Here is a 22,781-nt window from a genome sequence, read left to right as displayed (position 1 = left end):
CTCCCCCTGCCCTCCCTCCCTCTCGTTGTCCATGCCTTCTCCCCTTTACCCACCCCTCCTGCCTCCCTCACGTTGTCTGTGCCTTCCTCCACCCTCTCTCCCGTTGTTCGTGCCATCAACCCCCCACCCGCCCATCCTCCCTCCCTCCCGTTGTCTGTGATCTCAACCATTTACAATGCAACAGGTCTTGCGTAAATGCGAGACCTGTTGCATTGTAAATGCTTGTATCTGTATATGTTTTAAGGCCAGCCCGTTAACACGAGGTACTCGCCCTGCCCCCAAGAGCACAGATGCTGGCCGGAGGCAAAAGGCAGCTGCAATGCTCCTCGGCAGCAGCTTCCAGCCCCTCTGAAAGCACATACTTCTGCTTGTTTTTTTTTTTAAGTTCAGCCTTTGATTGTGCTGTTACACATTACCAGGCTAGGGTTTATTTGCTGCTGTTGCTAGGCAATTTACAAGATCAAACAATGGATGTTTAAAGTGCAGATTTCAAACCCTAGCCTGGTAATGTGTACCAGCACAATCAAAGGCTGAATTTAAAAATAAAAACAACAAGCTGACGAGTTTGGAACAGGGTAAGCAGGTTTAAGGCCCTGCGTCGCCTCCACATTGTGTGATTCTGCCAAGGCAGCCCGGGGGGCCACGTAGGGGACCCTCCAACAGGGCGGCCGCCTTAGTGCCACAGGAAGGCACACCAGTCAGCCCACTAGTGCCCCGGTCTAGTGACCAGGGGATCGGTCGGCCGCATCCCTTCTGGCCGTGGGGGAGGGGGGGAAAGGGTACAAATACCTTCCCCCGCCCACAAGGCAGCCTCTTGCCTGCTGCCTGTCTCGCTTTTCGGTCGTCGGAGTCCCTCGTTGCCATCTACGTTGCGGACAACGAGGTTAGTTCGCACCCCAACTCCCCATCAAAATTCTGTGGTGGTGACCCTCTCCCAGCCTGGGTCGAGTCCACCTGTTTTTATGTGCAGGGGTCGGGGCAGGCAGTGCAGCAAGAAATTTAACTTGTGGCGAGCACTTGGCTCACCGACTACGCCGCTACATAGAAGGGCCAAGCTGCACACCTCGGATGTGGTCCGTCGGCTTAATCTGCTGACTCCGGTGCGGGAAAGTAGGGCGAGCCTCGCGGGTGCATCCACATCACGTGAGTCTGGGCCAATCACTTATCCCCGGTGCCAGATGGTGTAATGTAATCACGGATCGCAGGTATAGCGCTCTACTTCCGTGTAATGCTTATACAGTGCTTATGTCTAGCGCTACAATCCTTTGTGCGGTGCTCCGGGCTGGCAGCGCTGCTAGATATGAACCTATGGCGAGCACCTGGCTCACGGCCCCCGGCGCTACGTGGGATGGGCCAGGCTGCACACCTTGGATGTGGTCTGTCGGCTCAACCGGCCGATTCCGGTGTGGGAAACTAGGGTTCGAGCCTCGTGGGCGCATCCACATCCTGTGAGTAGGGGCAAATCACATACCCACCCGTGCCAGACTGTTCAATGTAAATGAGGTGTTCAAGTTAGCACTCCAATTGTGAGCAATGTTTTAACGGTGCTCATGTATAGCGCTACAATCCTCATGTGCAGCGCTTGGAGCAGGCAGAGCAGCTAGATTACGGTGCTCATTTAGCGCTCTAATCCGTATGTGCGGGGCTCAGGGCAGGCAGCGCGGCTTAATAATAACTCATGGTGAGCACCTGGCTCACGGCCCCCGGCGCTACGGGAAGGGGCCAGGCTGCATGCCTGAGATACGGTCCGTCGGCTCAACCTGCCGATTTGGGTGCGGGAATCTAGGGTTCAAGCCTCGAGGGTGCGTCCACATCCTGTGAGTCGGGGCAAACCATTTATCCACCCGTGCAAGACTGTGTAATGTAATTACGGTGCGCAAGTATAGCGCTCCAATTCTTGCTATGTTATACGGGGCGCATGTCAGCGCTCCGATCCTCATGTGCGGGGCTTGGGGCAGGCAGCGCAGCTAAATTCATGGGGCTCATGTATAGCGCCCCAACCCGTATGTGGGGGTTTGGGGCAGGCAGCACGTTAACTTATGGCGAGCACCTGGCTCACGGCCCCCGGCGCTACGGGGATGAGCCAGGCTGCACGCCTTTGGCGGTCCGTCGGCTCCATCTGCCGAATTCGGGGCTGAAAACGAGGGTTCGAGCCTCGAGGACGCGTCCACATCCTGTGAGTCTGGAGAAATCTCGTGCCGACTTCGGTGCGGGAACTAGGGTCGAGCAGCGAGGGCGCGGCCAATTCCTGGCCGTCTGGGGACATCCCATGCCGACTTCAGTGCGGGAACTAGGGTTCGAGCATCAAGGACGCGTCCACTTCCTGTGAGTCTGGGCTAATCACTATCCCCCCGTGCAAGATTGTGTCATGTAAGTACGGTGCTCAGGAATAGCGCTCCAATTTGTTGTAAGTTTTACGTTGCTCATGTTTAGCGCTCCTGGCGGGGGGGAACAGGCGGCATCACCTGCTCAGTCGCGTCCCCCCCTCCCTCTTTGAACAGGCATGGCGGCGTAACCATCTGCCCTGAATGCACGCTTCCTGTCCCAATCCAGAAGTTAAGCAGGGTCAGGCCGGGTTAGCATCTGGAGGGGAGACTGTCTTGGTCTTCAGGTGCTGTAGGCATTCCCAATTCATTGGTATTCCTGGTAGACACATGTTGGGGTGGTTGCTCGAAGGGGGGGCCTGAGACAGACAAGCCGGCTGCCTTGGGGGGCGCAAGGTGACTGCTGCGCGGTGGGTCCAGTGACAGGGTTAGGACCCCCCCTGTTCCCACCCGGGCCGCGATGTTTAGACCGGGACACAGGCCGTGCTAAGGTCCTTGGGTATATTAAAAAAAAATAAAAAGTGTTAAAAGATCCATGTTGGGCGCTACCTTGGAGGGGGAATACTAGGCCAGAGGAAATCATGAGAATGCCCTTGAGTTGTTTTGCATCCAGCTGCAATGGCTCCTCAGGCCGCATGGCAAGAGGCCAAATTGCTTGGCTAGGCTCTGGCGGTGGAGCGCGGGAAGCTTGGCTAGGTTCGGGCAGGTATGGCTTGCGCCTGGTTTGCACTGCGAAGGTCTCTCGGCGCGCTGAGTGATGCTGTGCGGGTGAGGTCTCAGGGTGGCCAGTGTACTCTGGTCACTTCAACTAGGAGTATCATGATCACTGGCTGGATCTAGCGTTGCCGTAGCTCATGCAAAGGGGCACTGCGCTAATTAGGGTACCTTTGTGCATTTTCAAAATAGCTGTAAACACTCTCGCGCTAGGCCAATGTTAAATGTCACCTCACAGGCCCATTCTTACAAAAGGGATGTGGCTGGCTTGGGCGTTCCGGCACTTCACTTGATTGTGGATAACTCAGTGTCCGTTCTGTTTCTCGCCAAGGTGGCACAGCGCACTCTCATGCGTCTGGCGTTCATTCTAGCAATACCACCTTTGCAATACTGCACCGGGAAAATGTATCAAAACCTTTTCAAGACCAAGGGGATAGCAGAGGAGGTATCATCCCACTCTGATTCTATGCAGCCTGCAGGTCGGGGTTGGGGCCCTGCTTCTATGTAAGCTTGTCCGAAGGTGTTGGAGCATTTAGGAAACGACCCGTGAATTGGCATAGGGAATTCAGTTACACTATTTACATGATGGTGGCTCTTGATGTGTGTTTATACGTTAAATGAGTCTGCCTCAGAACCTTCCAGCAGCTCTGGACGTCCCTGCACATACAATATATTTCAGTCGGTGACAAGGCTGTTGTTCTCGGTAGGGGTTGTCAAAACACCAAAGCTGTCCATCCACGGGGAGGTCCGGACGTTACACATGAGGTGACACTGTGTGCAGTCACACATGAGGTGACACTGTGTGCAGTTACACATGAGGTAACACTGCAGTTACACAGGAGGCGACGCTGTGTGCAGTTACACATGGCGACGCTGTGTGCAGATACACATGAGGTGATGCTGTATGCAGTTACACAAGGGGTGACACAGCAGTTACACATGAGGCGACGCTGTGGGTAGTTACACATGAGGTGATGCTGTGTACACATACGCATGAGGCGACACAGTGTGCATTTATGCATGAGGTGATGCTGTTTGCACTTACGCATGAGGTGTTGCTGTGTGCGTTTACGCATTAGGTGACACTGTGCAGTTACACATGAGGTGACGCGGGGTGAGTTGACACTGCAGTTACACATGAGGGGACGCTGTGTGCTATCACACATGAGGGGATGCGGTGTGCAGTTACACAAGAGGTTACTCGGCAGTTACACATGAGGCGACTCTGTGGCCAGTTACACATGAGGTGACACTGTGTGCACGTACGCATGAGGCGACACGGTGTGCATTTACACATGAGGTGATGCTGTGTGCACTTACGCATGAGGTGATGCTGTGTGCGCTTACGCATGAGGTGACACTGTGCAGTTACACATGAGGTGACGCGGAGTGAGATGACACTGCATTTACACATGAGGGGATGCTGTGTGCTGTCACACATGAGGGGATGCGGTGTGCGGTTACACATGAGATGGCGCTGTGTGCCGCTACACATGAAGTGGCGCTGTGTGCAGTTACACAGGAGGTGAAGCGCGATGTACAGTTACACAGGAGGTGACGCTGTGTGCAAGTGCACATCAGATGACGATGTCTGTAGTTACGCATGAGGTGATGCTGGGATAGCTATCGTGAGTAGTCGCTGCAGTTACACTTGAGATGACGCTATGTGCAGTTGTGCATGAGGACACTGTACAGTTGCACATGAGTTGACACGACACAAAAAAAAATGTAGTTACTCGCGGTGTTAATCCGCAGGTGTAGAGTGTGAGGCTCCTATTGTCTTTCCATCGGGTCTGTTTGATGAGGGATGGGCTATTTGGGCACTGCTGTGTGATGGGTCTTTCCTCGTAATATTGGAGTTAATATTGGAGTTAGCCTGACTTTAATCGCCCTGTTTGTCACACTGGTCTTAATGCGGGGGTGTTCCCAAGCCCTGTGCCTTGAGGCACATGGGCGGCATGGGCCTTCCTACAAGTAGATGGATTTGACCGAAGCCCTCAGTTTGTTCAGGAAGTCCTTATTTAAAGTTAGTAAATGGTAACGGGTGTGGAGTTACTAAATTGTGTGTCATCCGCAGATACGTTTGCATTGGAAGGATCACTGCTTGTTAATATGGAGGTCGACTGTCCCTTTCCCATACGGGCATGGTGTGTGGAGTCGGGCAGTCGGGCCTTTCAAGGGAACTTCGCCCGTGGGGAGTGTGTTGGGCCACGTGTTTTGGACTGGGCCTAATTGACACACTTACTTTGGAGAAGATTAACCTCTGCAAGGGGTAAAACAGCTTGGTTCCCCGGACACACCTAGGGTGCTGGGCAGAGGTATGTGGGGTGCACATGTGTGAGCTGGGCCCCATCAGGATGCTGGCTGCGGCGGAGTGGCCCTAGCATTGTTTGTCTCGTTTCTGGGACAGTGATGTTACTTTTCAGGGTAAGGTTCGAATTCTTAGTTGCGTTTGGATACTTTGGCAGGTTGCCCTTACTCATGCTAATTGGCGATATAGTTGTAATTTTGTGGAGTGTTGAACTAGGTTGTAGCTTTCTATGAACTCATTAGTTCTTGCAAGTCCTTCATTGCAGAACAAGAATTTTCAACTTGCTTCAAGGAAGCCATTATTAGCAGGAAGCGATTTAACCATGGAGAGCAGTGGTTGTAGTTTCCAGCACAACATTAGTAATGGATTTTCATTTTCTTTACAGGCCCGATCACATACACTTGTAATGAAGTTCAGCTGCAACTTCAGACAGCAGGTTGTTCATAAGGTATGAAGCTGCCCCTCCCCAAGCCTGAGACACTAACACGGCGCTCTTATAGAATGAAGACTTGGGGGTATATGTTTATGCCTATGAAAATCAATTTCTGCCCTAGTACTTAACTTTGCTTATGAGGAGAATTTTAATGCAACGGCACTTTGTTAAAGTAGGAACCGTGTAGAGCGTGCTTCAGATATATATGACATAGACTCACCCCCCTATTCAGGCCCAGGGCGAGGTGCACTGGTAACTTTTTGTTCCCTTGTACAGCTTCATTTAGTGGTGAAACAGGACTATGGGGGATACCTTGGCAGTATTTGCCATGCTAGAACGTACATAGGGTACATAGGGATGAAGTAACAGTGTCCCATGTTGCGCAACATGATCTACTTTTGGTTTGGAAGTTTGTTAAAAGGTTCATGTGGACTAACAGTGCCAGGTAACAGGGACAAATTTTACTAGAACTAAACAGGAGTGGTTTACAACACTGTTGGTTAGAAGGGATGTGGTCAAGAGCAGAACTCAAACTATCTAGCATTAACACATACTATGTAAGCGACCTGCATAAAGCTGTAAATGGGGTGCTAAAGGGATGGCATGACAAGGGAGATATCTTCCTTTTTCACTGGATACCCTTATCCAACACGCCTAAAGTAAGCGGAGGATGCCTGTTGAAGTTGTTAGATCTGCTATTAGTTATTAAAAACACCAGGTACTATGAATTAGTTAGTGGTACTCAAATCCTAGGTACTTATAAGACACATATGGTTCAATACACACTCCTTGGGACAGGATTGCACCCTCTCGAGCTAAGGGAAGTAAAACATTATACGGGTTGGGAAACTTTTGCAGACGTTGGTGGTTAGCGCGAACACATGGGTGTTCTGAGGAGTTTGGGGGCAGGTTAGCAGGCATCATCTTGTCACCTCTGTCGGGGCAATAGGACCCCTAGGGTGACATCGCGATCAAATACACGTCATGTTGGAGGTAGGTCCAGGATGTAAGGTTGTGCTGAGTGAGGCTCAAATCCAAAGCGATTGTGGTATCTTTCCAAGGGGCACATCTGGTTGGGCAGTATGATTTTTAAAGTACAACCAGGGATCCCCCTCCTTGATGTCAGATCCTGCTTATTTGTTTACGCAGAGTTTCGGGCAGGTTAGCTTGCCCAAACTGGTGGGTTTGATGTTTAGTCGGGTCAATTGACCGAGTACAGCCTTTTTTGCTGGGTATATCTTGGCAGGTAGGAATACCAGGCTAGATTTTAGAAAAGGCGCAAAGGCAGGTAGCAGTACTTATGGGGTATGTGATGTATTTTTCACTGGCAGGCCACCTGGCAGGGGACCATGTACCTAGGTCACTTACATCAGGCAGTGATGCCCAGTGGAACCATGTGGGGGACTGCACAGAACAGGATACTGCACAGGTTAGATGCCGGCGAATTGTGGCTGCACTACTGCAGAAGGCAATGTAAACCTATACTGAGTCACATGCGGGGTATGGTGGTGGTCCAACCCCTTTTCTCAGGATCACTCCCTGTCTATTTTAGCGGTGCTATTTGTACCTTCATTAGCACCAGCAGCGGCTCACAGGGGTAGCAGTAAAGCTTATTTTATTTCGCCTGGGATGGGAGCTTGCAATGTCATAAAGCGGTGCAGCCAGAAACTGATTAGGACAAGACGTACCTGTGAGGGTGCAATGGGTACTAAGCTGTAGTGAAGCTAAGTTTCAACATAATCCAGGTATACCGTCAGTGATAACGTAAGGCCGTGGGCGACACACGAATAGGCACATTCTTTCAGCTGTTGCGGGTGTGTGCCATTCCCAAGAGAGCGCGGGTTGCCTTGTTAGTGCTGATATGGAGGGGATGGAGCACTTATACGGACAACTACCAGGGCGCATTTTGCAGTCACAGTATAGATTGTATTTGTTGCCATATTACCAGTTGATTCAGTTAAGCCCAGTTACCTTGGGAGTTGTCAGCGAACAGTCAGACTGCAACATTGGTGGTTAGCCGGTTGGCAGGCCTTTTAGATCTGTGTTTAGCTCAGACATGTCCAAATATGGGTTGTGGTGCCTGAAGTCTGCCCTGTGATGCAAGTTCACAGGCAGGTGGAGCGTCAGAACGGAAAGGGGCTTGGGGTGCGACCGCTGGTCACAAGTTCAGATCCTGGTCGGTCCACCTAGCAGTTCAGCTTTCTGAGGTAGCTGAAACAAGTACCATTGAGTTGAGTAACAAGAACAGGTGCAATTTCTCCCGCCCTATAGCCTTAACTGGCAGCTACGCAGGTTGTGGAAGTTGTCACCCAACTAGGGTGATATGGTCCATAAGATTGGGGGGAAACCCCTGGGTCAAACACATATGGGCCACAAAGTATTAGAGAACACTTGGCATTTCCAGTATTAAAAAAAAAGAGAGGTATTTATACTTTGGTTCCCCTCTGGTTCACACTGTCCTGTCTTCTCCCTGGGATAATAGCAGAAGTTAGGGAGGGCAGGGCATCACCTAGGGTGGTGACTGACGGAATGCCATGGACATACTCCGACGAGTGCTATACACAGATAACGGAGTGAAAGAGGAAGTAAGGCGGGCTTGTTAACTCTTACTTCCACCCGCATTGGCACCTCCTGGCTGGAATGGCTTGTCAAGGGTATTGCCCTTCAGCCAGGCAATGTTAACACTGAACCAACACCTAACTATTGATATTAAGGCATATCAGTCTAAATTCCACGGGGAGTTTAAAAAGGATGGGGGCACCTGTCCAGAAGGGGCATGCTGGCCTCCGGTCCTGGATGGGGCTAAGACTTGTTTTGGCTGGACCTGGGAGAGGCACGGTATTCAGCAGGATATAGGTAAAAATGCCTAGCTTGGTGGGGGGCCCTGGCTGTGGAGGAGTTACAGGGCGATCCAGAGTCTGCAAGGTACAGAAGGGTACTACATGCAGCAGCACAGTAAGGGTGCTAAGCCAAGGATACCCAGGGATGTCTTAGCTTGTCCCCTGGAAGTACGACGGCACCCCGTTAGTCCTACGGACGGTTGTGGGCCTGAGCAACCGGGGGCGGCCAGGAACGCTCCCCCCCCCTTCTGGGGGGCGTGAGTAAGTGCATGGACTGGCGGTCCACTGATGGGAGGGGTGGCACCTCCCAAAACTGGCAACCACCGATTGGTGACAGCCACGGTGTAATTTGGCTCATCAGGCGGGCAGGCGGCATAGGGGCGGGCCTGCCCTCAGATCGCCCGTAAGATAACCCACCATGTTGGCATATTTGTTATGAAAATAAACCTGCAGCAATTTTCTCCACTAACAAGGTGTTGTGTGGTTTATTTATGTATGTTGCTGTAGGAGAACTGAGTGTTGTCGATATTGGCACTATGGGCAAATCACTTATTCTCCCTACACATATGAATTTGATCTTGTGTGAGTAGTTTGGTGCTCATGCAAAGCCCTTGGACCGAGTTCACACTATATATAACTACAAATAATAATAAATGTAAAGCGCAGTCACTGCCTGTTGGATTGACCTTGTCTGCTTATAACCCTGACTATCCCCTGACTGGTAAACAGCGATACGCAGGAATGCACAAAGTATCATGACAGTGCCATACTAGAAAGAGGATTTAAAGGTAGCACTTTCACAGATGCACAGCCACAAAATGGTGCCTTACTTGCCTTTTAAAAGTGGTGTCGAAAAGTCTACTCAGTAGCATTATGCTGTGTATGATACCCTTTATTTGTTCACTCTTAACAAACAAAAATGTGCATTCTAGGACAATATAGTTCTACATTTCTCATTGTAAGTAAAAGCAAACCAGCTTTGGCAAAGACAATTGGTCACGCATATGCAAGAGTAATTGTCTTTGTCGATGTTTTTGAGCCACGTTGTATAGCTACAGAGCTATTGCGCAGCATTGCTGAAGGTAAAGGTAATAAAAGGGGCTATAACGCAATCAGCGTTGGCCTCTTTAAAACGCTTTCCCCCCTTTTTTTAGCCGTGCTGCACAGCAGTCACGTTGCAATACAACATGGCTAAACAAACGCTGACATAGCCAATAGCTCAAAGCCAATAGCTCTCGCATAGGCGAGACCTATTGGCTTTGCCAATGCTTGTTTTTCGTATGTCTACTATCTTTTGTGCCAACATGTTTTCCCTCTGATCTCCTCTCTTCTCACTCTTCCTTATTTCCCTATCCTCACCATTCCCTTTATCATGTCTGCCTTTTACTTTTTTTAATTCTTTTTCTTTCTATTTCTACTTTCCTTTTCTCAACTTCCACCTTCTTTCTCTCTTCCTCCTGTCTTCTTCCTCCCTTCTCTTATCCCTTCTAATTTTCTTTCCTCCATGTTCTCTTCTTTTTTCTTTCTCTTTATCTTCTTACCCATTTTCTCTTTCCCCCTCTCTCTCCCCTCCATTTTCTTAGCCTTTTTTCTTTTTTCCTCCTCTTCTTCTTTTTTCTCCTTTTTCCCCATTTACCCTTCTTTTTTTTAATTTTTTCCTAGCACTTTTTTCTTCTTTTCTCTTAAATCATCTCCTGCCTTTCTGCTTCTCCTACTCCACACCTCCAGTTTATTTTTCTACTCCCGTTTTACTCTCTTCTCCTGTTCCACTTTTCCAATTTCACTTACTTTCTCCTTTCCTTCCCTCTATAATCTATCCCCTATCTCTCTTCCCATTCCTTTATCACTGTAGCATGTGTAATTGTCATTCAATTTCACTCACGTATTCTCATAGTATCTAGAATTTGAGTTTTTCTCTGCCTCCCGAAAGAGCTGAAATGTCCCTTTCCAGAGACCTTTTTACCTATTATACATTTTCCTTTGCTTTCTTGCGATATTAAAAAAAAAGGTCAGTGAAAATTTCCAATCCAAAAATGTGTGAGGTTTTAATACATCTCTTTTATCTTTCTGTGACAAATATTTTCTCTTTTATCACAATCAGTAACATTTTCAATCTTTGTTCTTGTTAAGGAATTATCTATGGGGCGAGGGGAGAATAATGACCCAATATGCTCTAGCAATAGTTAAATTCTGTGCAGTGGAGATTTAGCATTTTGAACAATTGCGGCTTCTCAATTAGCCTTGTACCCAAACTTATCCATCAGCACAGTCATGCTATAAATCTTCATAGGGTGATATTTGGCACGGAGGCAGGTTTCAGTAGTCAGAGTTCCAGTATCATCACCTGTTATCCCTTCTACCAAAGATTCATCATCCTGTCTGTCCTCTAACCTTATCACTGGACTGTCATCCTTAACCATCTCTTGATTCTGAGACTTTGATACTTTTTTGGTGAATACGGGTTTTAACGGTTAATCCTGTGCAGTGCTTGTTAGGTACTTGTTCTGCTTACTTGTGGTGACTTTCCTAGCATCCTACAAGGTGACAGAGCAGGTTAGAACTGCTTTAGTAATCAGGGCTCTCCTTAGAGTGGGTCCATTTCTTTATTTATTATTTTGTACTAATGGTGTTATGTAGTATAAACTAGACCCAATGGATGACAGTGAGCATTACCCATAGTTAATATAATAAATTCAGTTAGGAGACTGAAATAAAATAAAATACAATATAGAATAAAATTATTAAATACCCGCAAAAAAGGTAAAATCCTAGGCGATTACAACACCTGATTGGAGGCATTTGGGTAGAAAGAGCACACCGGAATATACCACTTAAATGCATAACTCTACTCTGACCTTGAGTCCCAGAGACAAAATCAACCCTCCCATAGTTACAAATGGTAGCAAAAGAGGAAGTATTTCAGTTGTTTTGTAAAAGTTTCGCAGCATAAAATTACCACAGTGGCCGGTGAGTTTGAGTTCCACAAATTAGATGCCTTTGTAAAGAATTATTATTTCAGTACATTTCCTTCTTAAATCTTGAAATTTCGAGATCAAGGTAGTCTTTGCTTTTCAATGTGCATAATTCTCTTTGGATACTCAGTTTCTGGGCGAGAATGTTTGGCGTACATGAGAATAAGAAACTTTGAATAATGTGAGCTAGCTTCAGGAGGTTCATTATGTCAATGGAGACGTTTCAGATAGACAAGATTCAGGGAGATGATATGAAATATTTTAGTTCCATTAAACAAACTAGAAAATGTTGTCTCATTAAGACTATAGATTAAATGTTAATCTTGTAATCTAAATCTGGGATATCTGTTGTGAGTCATCTGACAAGTCTCAGTTTATATTCTGTACCTATGATCATTGCAATAATGCATTTTTGGAAATTGATATTTTCATCCAGGTAGAACCCGAGGGATTTGGCAAGTTCCAAAATGTTACAATTTACTGTTTATCACCATGAGTGAGAAAAGCCATGTTTGGATTAGGAATGGCTGAGGTATTGGAGAAGAAATCGTTTTTAGATGGTTAAAGTTTAGGTGTGCACAAATTATGTGCCTTCCTGAAAAAGTTAGAATTAAACATTGTATGACTTGACAGCTTGGTGGAAAGGTTGATGGTGATGAAAGTCTCTTGGCAAACAGAATTTTGAGAGACGGAGAGGAACTACCACTCATGCTAAACTTTGTGGCAGGGTTCTCCGTGCCCAAATCATAACAAAAAACAGAGAACTAATGTTTGTGTGGATGTAGTGTAGAGTTAAGAAAGAAGGTGCAAACGCACATAGAGTAAATCATGACACAGACAAAAATACCCAGACAGTGGAGGTGATAGTTGAGGACTAAGACTAGACTGTGGCTACTATAAGTGGCCAGTTTTTTAATATGAAAATCATTGCACCCAACACAAACTGCCATCAGGTGTTCAAAATTCATCATGTCAAAAATTATCACCTGTTGCAAGTTTTAGGAGAATAGCTTGTAGAGTGTGGTACTTGCTGGATCAAAAACTTCATGATCTAGTAATTAACGGGCCTTTTTCTTCCTATTAAATTTACCAGGAGAAAATGTTGAGTACAGTATTAGGTGCAAAACTGATAATTGCATTATGTGCAGTAACCGGAATACTGCCCACCCCAGAATTTAAAGGGGCACTTGTAATTAGGGCCTGGGAGTCAAAAAGGTTGACCAATGTTTGTTTCATGCTAAAACGAGTGATTGAAATACTTTGCATTAAGGACATGTACGACCATTCCATTTTGTGGATCGCAAATTCATATTTATTGTGACTCACAATTTGCAACTCACACAAATGTCTCAGACACATTTAGCAATTCCCAATGGGGTCGCAAATGACCTGCTTCATCAGTATCCATGAGGCAGGTGGCAATTTGCGACCCATTGGAAATGGCCAGCACTCACAGGGATGGAGGCCTGCTGGGATTCAGCAGGCCACCATGTCAGTAACTGCTTTTCAAATAAACCATTTTTTTTGTTAAATACAGCTCATTTTCTGTAAAGGAAAACCGGTTGCATTTTAATAAGTAAAATTAAGTGTTTCTGTTTAATTTTTTAAGAGTAGGCGGTGGTCCGTGGGACCACTGCTTGCTCTAAAAAGAAATTTGTTTGCAACCATTCACAAAGGGAAGGGGGTTTTCTGGGTACTCTTTCCCATGCGACCGCATTTGTGGTCGTAAAACAATTGGAAAGGATGCCCCTGGCATGCCCCTTCTTAATAGCAACTTGCAAACCCTAGTAATAGGTTACCGACTTGCAAAATAGGGTTTGTACAGATCCTTTTTAGCAGTCACAAACGTTGAAAATGGTTGTATATCTGACAATATGTTCAGTAACAAGCATGGGAAATGGAAAAGAGATGGTTGAAGAAAATATGTAGGAAGGAGAGGTATTGAGAAGATGGTAATGTAAGGTGCCGATTACGATGCGGCCCGGAAGGCTCTGACCAATGGTCAGAGCTTTCTGGTACTGCATCGTAATCGGCTCCTCCGATTACTTTACGACCACCGCATTAGAATGCTGGCAGTCGGAAACAAAACCGGCCACTCATTCTGGCTGGTTTATGACAGGCTCAAGGAGCCCATCAGCCAGTCGGAACCGGCTCGTAATTCCAAAGGGGGGGCCTTTCTGCCCTTGGGATTACGATGCATGGTTTCCATGCTCGTCTGTTGCACCCCAGGTGCCCCCCTGTTGATCCCTGCATCCCGTGTGCCATGGGGTGCAGGGATGAATATTACCTCCCATTTCCCTACGGGAGCATGTATTACAGTCGGTTTACAGCCGTAATGCATGCTCCCATAGGGAAATGTAGGAATGCGACCAGTGTTCAGTCGCATCCTAATTAGGCAGTCGGGACCGCCGACAGGAGGTCGGTTGGCCCCAGGACCAAGACGGTGTCATGCTGACACAAATCCGCCCAACATCGTAATTAGGCCCTAAAGATTGAAGGTGAAACAAAGCAACTATGTGAAGAACATATGAGGGTGACCAAAGAACAGATTAATAGGAAGATGTATGAGTGAGGAATACCACTTTTAAAATGAAAAGGAATACCAAGTGTAAAGATATAAGGTGTAATGATTCCATGTGCAATTAGTTGTACTGTGTTGGAGCTCCTGGAAAAAGGATTATTATTTTGAGTAGGCTTGTGTCCTCAAAGCGTAAGATACCAATGAACCTAGAATGAATATCCATGAACACATTCTTCTGTGATAAAGTCGAAAATGGTTTATACATTGTTTGGACTGTGTGCCAAAAAGTCAATATACAATTAATTAAATAAAATAAAAAGACATAACTGAAAGCCTTCTGATTTTCAAAATTTTGACAACCAGTTCCTAGAATAACACTAACTACACAAGTGTTATATCAACACTGTCAATGAATACACCAACAGAAGCATAAAGATGGACCAATGCTTGTTTAAAAAGCAGTCGAGTGCTCGTTCAGGCACCACCTAACTGCTAACATGCGCATTGTATGAAAATAAACTAGTTGGCGGCTATATTGGGAGGGTGCAGCTATTAAAACCCCAACCTCGCTGACAAAGCTGCTTAGCCTTTTTGGCATCAGACCACTCACTAGGACTCCAGTTCCAGATCCACGTATGGGCTGTTCCCATCCTCCGCAACCTCCTGCTTGCACTGCACAGATCTGCATCAACAGTATGTAAGGAAAAGAAACAAGGAAAAGAATTAAAAGTATTTTCGGCACAGCTGCTCATGAAGTCAACAGAAAGCTGCACAAGGTGAAGACAGTCAGCACATAGCGCAGCTAGGCCAAAGCCTTAAACCCAAGACAATTTCCTACAACTCAGCATTGGTGTGCTTTTAGTACTTACGCAAGTGCACACAAGGATGCCATTGGTATAAGCGTGCAATGCATGCAAAGTACGACTTTTGGACACTTCTTTGACAACAGCAAAAAGACATTGGATATTCCTAAGACTCACTGTTTGGACACATTTTGGATTAATATTCTGTATAAGTACTACCTATGTGTGCAACGCTTTTAGCACAAGACTGTATGACATGAACATTGAAATAAGTGAGAGTTCCCTGGAGAATACAGTCGAGCTCAAACGCAACTATTAATCACATTAACCCATGTAACTTCTAATGAGAGAGAACTTAAGAGTGTGAAACATTGATGTGAAACTCATTGTTAAGTGGGACCACTGGTAACCTTTGGTATGTGTAACTGAGTGCTGAGCCTTCTTATGTAACGTATATAACATAACATAACAAGTACGTGGTGCAAGAACTAATTGAGCCTGTGATTCACAGATATACGGTTTGCGGCTGTGAACCGAAACCAGTTCCTTGTACTCAGTGTCATCCAGTCTAGCCCATGGCCTGGAGCCGTATCCCGACCTCAACACATTCTACATGTGCTCTCTTTTTTCATTCCCAACCCCCCTTCCCTGTAGGGACTAACGCCGGTGCGGTGTTCATAGCCTGCTCCTGAAGTTAGTTCCCAAGGACCTTACAGGCCTAGCATCGCCCATTCGGTACCTTCTGGAGTTCAGATGAGTGCCTCACTACAGTGGAATGTAATCAACCTCTTCTTCAGAGAAAGAATACAGATATGACTAGACCATGTCTGCTTTATCTCTTACACCCACCCCTTCCCTTAAAATCCTGACATGGTCAGCCTTCAGAACTCCATGTCTCATATCTCACTGACATACTTATCTCCCTCAAAGCCAATTCTTTTGATCATAATTTCCTACTATGTTCCTTCATCATAGCTCTCTCTGGGGTAACTCTGTTACCCCTATTTACCATTGGCAATGCCGGTCTCATTCATGGTATCTTCCCAGAAGTTCTGAAGACCGACCAGGTCCTCCTACTCCTAAAGAAACCTACATTAGACCATGCTGACCTCGTCAACTACCCATCCATTACTTAGTTATCTTCAATTGGCAAGATCATTAAAAAGACAGTCTATGTTCAATTCTAAGAGCACAACAGTGCTAAATGTCTTCTGCCCATCTAGAAGCCTGGCTTTAGATCATCCTGCAGCAGGGGGACTGCTACCTTACACAATATGGATGATGCCCCCTTGACCACAGATGATGACACGTGCGTCCTGAAATTGCAAAAATACAAAAATATGTCAATATTCATAATCTAGATGAGAATGCTGCTGGCTAACTTAATCAAATACCTAAACGTCTGTTTCAATTCCAACTCAAGGTGGAATATTTATGACATGCAATAGTTGACACCGACATGATCAAGCCAATCGCATTAATGTTGGTAACTGGAAAACCGAGATTTACTCTAGCATTTCCATCACAGACTACATAAAAACGAAGTCACACACAGGCTAGCTACAGCTTAGACGTCCTTGGAAATGCAAGGCATACTTTAAATCATTCTTAACTTCCTTTTCACCTATCCTGTCCTTTGTTCTGTCACATTTCAAAGGTGGCACTGCTCACCCAGAATATCTGATTTGACCCTAGCCTTTCTGAAGCTATCTTGCCATCAGCTGTTAGCCAATTCATTTGTTAACTACATCAAATCAACCCTAAAAGAACTACACTGGCTGTCCTCATAATAATGAAAGCAAACTGCATTATATTCAAGGTCATCAATAGGCTGGATTATTCTGGAGAGAAACTCTTCAAGAAACTTCATTGAACTGTTCATGTCTCGCCGGTAAACATCATTTACAATGATGTTTGCACGTCGCATGCCATCACAACGCAGACACGGCGTTGTTACATTGCATGCCATTACAAAACAAGCCGTTACGACGACTTGCTGTAGGGGCGGAAGGTGCTGGATTTTAAATCCAACACCTTCCCTACTGTTGCACGGACTGGAGTTGGAATAGTAAATAGTAAATCGCCAAGAAGAAAACATACTACTGCTCCTTCTCAGGAATAGCGCCCAGGATTTGGAATGCCTTGCCCCAAGAAACGAGACTTAACCCATCGGCTGCTTTTTTCAAAAAAGAAGTGAAATCTATTCTTCTAGCCAAATTCACATGACTCTTTGATTCTCCCTTGTAACTATGTGACACTAATGTATGCGAAACGTTATTTTCTTCTCCTAGGTCACGATACTCATATGTTTTCTATGTCGTTATCTCTGTACTGTAAAGCGCTCCGATACCTGTAAAGGTCTTGTTCGCGCTATACAAAACTGCAAAAATAAATAAAAATAAATAAATACATTATACTATTCCAACATACGGTGCTTCCTTCCCCCCACAGCAAGTTGTAATGACTTGCGTTTTAATGGTCTGCGATGTAACAACGTTGTCGTTGTAATGACCGCGTTGTAATTGCATTCGTTGTATGCGTTGTAACGTGGCATATTCTGTTTAGCCACCTAGCATGACATTCTCGCTCCAATACCCAAACAGTGGTACAAGATTCTTGTGATGGTTATATTTGTTTCAAGTAGTTCTAGAGAACGTTCAAAACTAGCTCCTCAAACAATATCTTTATCAGTCCCAAATATTGTGATCCATTCCCTTGTCTTTGGTGCCATAGTGAGCTGTGAACTCTCTGCAGTTTATACTGTACCATATGAAGATCTCCTCCCCAACTACAGAGCCTCCCTGTGTTGAAGTATAGAGAAAAGTAAAAATGGTTATTAAACTTGTAAAAAATTCGCAGAGCCTCTGAAGTGAGGCAGCAGCCGAGGGATCAATGAACACCTGCATCCCGGGGCCCATCCAGGGCTGTGAAATGGCAGAATGAGACGCACCCATACAGGGAGATGACACGGACTATTAGTCCCACAATGCAGTGCGTTCAAACTCATTGGAGTTTGCCCAATCCTGGGCGTTTATGGTTTAAATAGTGGGAGTGTCAAAGCGCCATACTCAAGTCGAGCCTCTGAAGACGAGCGAAGGCTCAGAAACGCGCCAGGCTTATAATCGAGACATGAGAGCTGCAGACCGGCATGCGGTGATGTCCTTTACCCGCTTGAAAGTGAAGTGCTGCTGGATGAGTGCAACCTTGCCTGTGGGCACCTTGGAGCTTTAATATATATATGTATATATATATATATATATATATATATATATCCTCAGCTTCTGTTTCTCCGTCAAGGCTGCCTCCTCGTGGCACCTGCCCAAACAGTACAGACACGGACCGAAATTTCAGTGCAAAAGTTTTATTTCGCTTTTTTGCGTGCTAGTCGCCATAACGTTTCGGTTCGGCTTGAGCCTTGTTCACATGACATATATATATATATATATATATATATATATTATTAACAAGTGTGTTTAAATGTAGAACAAAAGAAAAAATGCTAGAGCACCAAGAACATTTTTAAATAATTGTTCAATTAATGTAAATAATTTAATTGCATTACCATTATTTTCTCAAATTTAAATGAAATTCCCAACTAAAGTATGGGGTGAGGAATTGGCCTAAGAGCTAGGACGGTCGACCTCGAATCTTTGGAACCAGATTCGAGTCTCGGCAACGATGCTGAACATCCTGTGATTCTGGGCAAATCACTTAATCTCCCTGTGCCTAACAAGAATGAACGGGTGCTTGTGTAAAGGGCTCTTATACCCAATATCTTCGGGTCAAGTTTGCGCTATATAAAATTCTGTAAAAAACAAAAATAAATAAATATAGTAAAAAATGACAGTTTTATTATGCATTAATAATTATTATAAGTAATATACAGAATTAATTAAAAGAAATGTAACTGTAGTTAATACAATTATACGGTACATCAATCTTAAAATGAAAAATAATACATTATTTTATAATAAGAAATATGTTTCATTTTTAATGTTTGTTTAACATTAAATTATATATTTTTTTATTTGGAACTATTCTAAATTATTTCATTTCATTGAAAATTATTTCCTCCGGGGTTTTAGTTTTAAACCCTAACTTAATTCATTTTTATAGGAAGTTGTTGCAGTATCATTGTGGGGCTGAACTTACTTCAGCTCTGTACTGGAGTAATCTGCTTCTGTTTTAGGTCCCATTTTGGCTGCAGTAACTTTAGACAGGCAGTTTGTGATTAGCAATGGGCTTCTTTTTCTTTGGATGTGTATAAGTCCCTTCATAAACTCCTCCCTAACCTAACCTTCCTTGACATTTCCATATTTCTCTGAATCCCCCTCTTTAATAGTAAGTACATCCCATTTCAAGCCTATCCCCTATCCCTTCCACAGTTACTACTAAAATGGATACTTATATGTGTGAAGTCTCCACAATTGGGGCAGAGATCTCCACACAGAAAAATATAGAAGAGGTGGAGGATTAAACGCTGCACATAGGATTGTGAAACGTATTTTGTAATGTGTTTTAAAGTACTTCAAATCTTTTACAAAATTCAGTTTGTGAATCGCTTGCTTTGTTTTCATTCATGTACATGATTGGGGCTAATTAAGTGGAAGCTGACACTGATTATGCAACAGAAAAATTAAATGAAAACATTAGCTCAATAGAAACATTTGAGAGAAAATGAAAAAGTAGCAGTATACAATTCATGGCTTCTCATACTTTTGCGCCATACTTTATATTAGAACATTGGAATGTTGGTAGCTCCATTGAAAACAATGGAGTGCTCCGGGCTTATAATGGCTGGTATAAGCCCGGAGCTCCAACATTGCAATGCTTCTTTGTTCATAGCTCTGGCTGTGAACAAAGGCTTCAGGGAGCCGGAGGGGATTTGAATCCCCTCCCGCTCCCTGAAGGCTTTGTTTTATTTGTTAGAACATTCTGCCCTCTAGTGGCAGAATGTTCTAATAGCCTTATAGCCCTTCGTAGCAGGGCTATACTGGCAATTAAAGTCCCGCTGCTTTGTTAAAGTCCCTCGCCTTCGGCTCGGGCCTTTAACGCTGCAGCGGGCCTTTAATTGCCGGTATAGCCCGCTACGGCGGGCTATAAGGCTATATTATGGAGATTATATGGGGATTTCATTTGGGGGCCTCTAAACGATCCTGCATTACCTGCAAAGTATTTATGGTTGTTGTAGTGATATATGGTGATTTTTGTGTTATGTTATAATCTGTTGTTTTTAATGCCCTGATTCTAAAATTGTATGTTGTAGGAATGGAAAATGGCGACCACTTGTCTTCTATGAAAAAAAGAGCCATTAAGAATACATGCCAGATATCATTTCCATATATGGCAAGTAACCATGGTTGCTATCCCTTTTAGCTATTAGCATCACAATAGAGGAGGGTCTACTGCTTAGAGATGTGCAGTAGTTAGGAGGAAGTCCAAGCAGAGAGAGGAGAGCAGACATGTTCCTTCTGATATGAATCAGGAAGCCTCTAACTGGGCTTGAGAGCTATCATCAAGAACTCAAGCAAGGAACCATATCAGGGGTAAAACTGAGAAGACCATGTGCATCCACAGGTACACCCGAAGAACCAGCAGAAGATCAAATATGAAGATGGTGGTGAGGGGCTGCACATGTGACTGCAGGGATTGCAGTTCAACTAAATCACACAGAAGGGTGTGCATAGTAGGATCCAACTCAAGTAAGAGGATATGGGACCTAATTTGTGTAGAGAAAAAGGAAGGATACAGATATATGGTCTATTATTGACCTTCTGAATTGAATTTCTCTGTTAGGAGGATAAAGCCAGGTTAGCAAATGACAGTTTGATATGAATATAGAAAAGAACCTATGTACCTTACTTAATGTAATTACTTTACAACGCTTTTCTTCTGGTTTTTACAATATTATGTTATGCTCTCTTCTGTTATCGTATGTGATGTTATGTTACGTTATGGTACTTAATACAGTGCAAACTCATTCCAACAGGAGTTTCCCGGCACTAGCCTTAAGCTAGAAGGCAGAGAGGGTGACATGCCAGTGAGCAAGATAATTAAAATAACCAGGTCTCGAGGGAATGCGGACAAATTATTCTGCATCTCAAAAAAGAGGGTGGGGGCTTTTTCCTGATGACGTATCGGAGTCACAGTGATGACTAGTGGACTTTATAGAAAAGAAGTATGGGGTCACTTGAAATGGTGGATTGAAATGTATGATTCTATGCGCCCAAGTTTGTAACTTGCTTTACTTTCTTGATTCCTTCCACAGGGTCTCGACATTAGTAACAATGACCTAGTTTGCTGTCTCTGCTTCTTGTGCTGTGATGTCACAACAACTTATCAACCACTGCTTGAAATTTTACATGAGACCCAATCGACTCTTCGCTCCGGGCAAGAACAGTCACAAGTTACAAATAAAATGCGCTCTAGCTGCCTTCTCAACCGAAGTGTCTTTTGTGTGAATTTGTTAATGGTTCTACCACTGGTTCTGGTTGTAAAACAGTTATGGATGCAAATCAAGGGCAAAAAAAAGTGATCTACCTTCATTCTTTATTTTTCTCTCTCATAGCTATTTATTGCACCTGATAAATAACACACCCTGTTGTATCATTATTTATTAGGTTGGCTAAATAGCACCTTCACTTGTAATCGGGGCCTAAGTGTGGGGGCACAAAGGGACATATTTACAAGGGCATTGCACCACTGGAGCGTCACTTTTTCTGATGCCCCGGTGGCGCAATGCCCTTCTCCATGTTTACAAGTTGGTGCTATGCCACTTTGCGTGGCTTAACGCCACCTTGTAAATATGGCACTCTCAGCCTCAGTTTTCTGCAGCAAAGGGGCATGTAACACCCATTGCTTTCTGACACTGTCCCAGATTTACAAGGATCTGTAAATCTGAGGCAGCGCCAAAAACATACATGTTTGACCAGGATGCATTAGAGTGGCGCAAAGAGGAGAAATTCTTTTTTTTTGTTGCTTTTTCTCATTTTTTCCCTTTCTATACATAGAAGGAGCAAAATGACATTAATGATCATCCCTGCAAAGCAGGTCCTCCTGAATCATTGTGCAAGGGTGCCTGCACTTGCCCTAGGCAGCTTTCTTATCACTGGCACAAGGGAAAACACAGGGGTGCGCTGAATTCTTGTTGATATGGTGCATCCCTCTGTTTTTGAAATGACGCAGTGCTGTGCAGCTAAATTGCTTTCAGCGCCGCGTTGCACCATTTTGTTGGTAATATGCCCCAAAGGTTTTCTCAGAAGCTCTGTGGCTAGCTCTATTAAAGGTGTCAAATAACACAGCTGCTTAGTTTTGATTGCACCTCATGCTTCTCACACCTGACACTATCTGTTCCTTTTTTTCACTCTTGCAGTTTTTATCATCTCAGTTTATTGCCTTTGTCTCTGTTTTTCCTTCTTTCCCTTCTTCCTTTTTTCCACCTTTTGTGTTTTTCTCTTTATTGCCTCAGATCAAAGTCTGTTGGTGGGAAACACTAGTGCTGGTCCACATAAATGAGTACCCATGGGCCCCCCTTTCACCAGCTTAAATTATCCACTGCTTTCAGTGTAAGAAAAATGTATTCAACTAGATGTAAATCATAGGTTGGTAGTCCTCTGTTTGTGGTATCTTAAAGCCATTATTAGTCACTGAAGAAATTGCTTTTTTTTAATGAGTATATTATGGGTCTGGGCAGGGGCAGCTCCTCCATTAGGCCGGAGGAGCGCCGCCCCACTGCTTTCTCGCAGTGCGAGAAGCAGAAAATAAAATGGTATTTTAAATACCATTTTATTTGCTGTTGCGAGAAAGCAGAAGGCGGCAGTATGCCTGGTTGGGGGCGGGCGGATATGCTTGGTTGGGGGCGGC

General features: G+C 44.9%; 1 long non-coding RNA gene across 2 annotated transcripts; it reads left to right on the top strand.

Moving 5' to 3' along the window:
• Positions 1 to 600: 600 nt before the first annotated feature.
• On the top strand, positions 601 to 21,359 carry LOC146859908 (uncharacterized). 2 transcript variants are annotated; one of them, XR_014978736.1, is made up of 5 exons: positions 601 to 883; positions 5,735 to 5,797; positions 20,185 to 20,264; positions 20,496 to 20,620; positions 21,187 to 21,359. It is a non-coding gene; the product is annotated as an uncharacterized LOC146859908 (long non-coding RNA). The 2 variants fall into 2 exon arrangements; XR_014978737.1 differs by lacking the exon at positions 20,496 to 20,620 and having other exon boundaries at positions 609 to 883.
• The last annotated feature ends 1,422 nt before the right edge of the window (positions 21,360 to 22,781 follow it).

The sequence above is a fragment of the Triturus cristatus genome, chromosome 3_1 (genome assembly GCF_964204655.1).
Source record: "Triturus cristatus chromosome 3_1, aTriCri1.1, whole genome shotgun sequence".
NCBI classification, from domain to species: Eukaryota; Metazoa; Chordata; class Amphibia; order Caudata; family Salamandridae; genus Triturus; species Triturus cristatus.
This window is presented reverse-complemented; position numbering and strand designations above follow the sequence as displayed.